The sequence below is a fragment of the Vigna umbellata genome, chromosome 5, assembly GCF_029865625.1.
Source record: "Vigna umbellata cultivar VRB3 chromosome 5, Vumbellata_1.0, whole genome shotgun sequence".
NCBI classification, from domain to species: Eukaryota; Viridiplantae; Streptophyta; class Magnoliopsida; order Fabales; family Fabaceae; genus Vigna; species Vigna umbellata.
Window position 1 is genome coordinate 38,777,508 of NC_142169.1, and position 2,248 is coordinate 38,779,755.

A 2,248-nucleotide genomic window follows, 5' to 3' on the forward strand; every position below is an offset into this window, starting at 1 on the left:
TAAAAGCAACTAGATATAGTAACTAATGTAAACCATGAACAGTAAATGAAAATAAATGGTATATACACATGACAAAACCAAAGAATGGAAAATTGCACCATCTAAGCTAATGTATTTAATCATTATTCACAGTAATACCAAAAACAAGGAATCAAAACAAGAAGAATTGGCAAAAACAGAAACTAGAATCAAATTCACAAAAGATCAATGTAAAGAATGTTTGATCACTTTTCAGGAAGACATCCTGTGAATTTAAGCCCATCACAGGGTCTTAAAGCTCATTTTCAGAACTCAAAATATGTGATCTCCAATCAATTCACTAAACCAAAGTGAATCTAACTCTAATTTGTGTTTCTAACCAAGATCAGAAATAAAAGCATAACCTAACTACTAAACAGAACAAAGTCATTGGATAAAAATCACAAATCTAAACTAAACCTGCTTAGAATGGTGTATCAATTGATGCATTATTATCCACGAATACATCCTGTTCATAGTATGCCCACCTCAGGGTCTCAAGTTCTAATATAGAACTTAAAATGAATAACAACCAATTGATTTACCAAAACAAAACATATTCAACTCAACTTTACAATTTTTAACCAAATCTAAAACTAAAACACAATTGAACATATTCTAAAAATTTAAATTCCTAATTAACACCAAGTGACAGGAAAAAAAAATGATTCAGAAAATTTCTTTATTTATTGAACTCCTATCCAACTCGAGAAGACATCTCGATAATGCACGCCTACCTCGGGGTCGTTTAATTCCAAAAAGGAATTTTAGATGTGCATATTTACGAGTTCAATTCATTTTCAATGAAAAACAATCACATACTCACACAAGAATACGGAAACATTGAAAAAAAAAATCAAATTAACAAAATTATCAAACACTCAACACATAGAAACATAAAATACGGAAGTATCATTAACGAGAAACAAAAATACACGAAAATATACCGAACAAAATGCAAGCAAGAACACGAGAACTCGAATTGTCTGAAAATGCGCTAAAACCCTAAGCTCTCGCGTCCTATCTATCTATTTTAGAACTAGAAAATGTAAACTGTAAAAATAGTAAAAGTGTACATGTACATGGAAAAAGCCCCTTTATATAGGGTCAAAAGACTAGAACAAAGGAAGGGGAAACCTTGATACTTGGCGCTTAAAATCTTCTTATCGACGCTTCCTTCAAATCGAACGACCAATCTTCTTTTCGAACTTCAGCCCTCCGATCAGCTTCTAACATCTCCATCCAGCTTTGGTCATGTGCTTCTTCTTTAATCTTCTGAGCAAGTGGTTCTTGAGCCCTAGAGCTCCACTCTCTATCTTCGTTTCACGCTCTCTCTAAAACAAACCTAGCACGAAGAGTGCACTAGGGAGTTTCTTTTCTTTTCCCAAAATGAAGTGCTCTAGTGAAGAACCAACTGCGCACCAAAACGATGTCATTGCATTAAATTGGATTTCACCCAAGTCCAGCCAGTAGCATTCCAATTTGGGTGTTGCTCCCTCCACCACCACACCTTTCTCCCTTCACCTCCCAATTTTTTTTAATTCCAATTATATCCTCAGATTAAAATTTTTTATTTTTACTATTTTAATTTATTTCAAACCTAGTTCTCCTACTTTACTCCCTACACCCAATCTTTCCATCTCTCATTTCCGTTTAACAATTTGTCTTTCGTTTTACTTTGCAACCCCATTTGTCTTCTCCGTTTCACTTCTCCTCCTCCATTTCTTTCTTCTTCATTTTCCTTACATTATTAAAATACATTAAAAATATGTTCAAAAATAATAAATCAAAACATTTAAAAAATAAATCAAAACATTTAAATTAAACTAATAAAACAAACCCTAAAATAAAAAATGTAACCTTTAAACGGAGTTGACATCAAGGATGTCAACATCCATTTAAGAAAAAACGGATGTCGAATCCGTTTTACCTTAAATGGATGTTGACATCCGTTGAAGGATGTTGACATCCGTTGAAGGATGTTGACATCCGTTGAAGGATTTTGACATCCGTTGAAGGATTTTGATATCCGTTGAAGGATGTCACCTCCATTTAAAGGTTACGTTTTTTATTTTAGGGTTTTATTTGAAGGTCTATTCGAATACGCACCTTGAGGAAGCAACACACGCACTGCACCACTCCACACACTGCACCACGAGAGCGACACTGCACTACGAGAGGGAGACTGCTTGATAATTCTTTTCACCACCACCAACCTTTGCAACTTGTA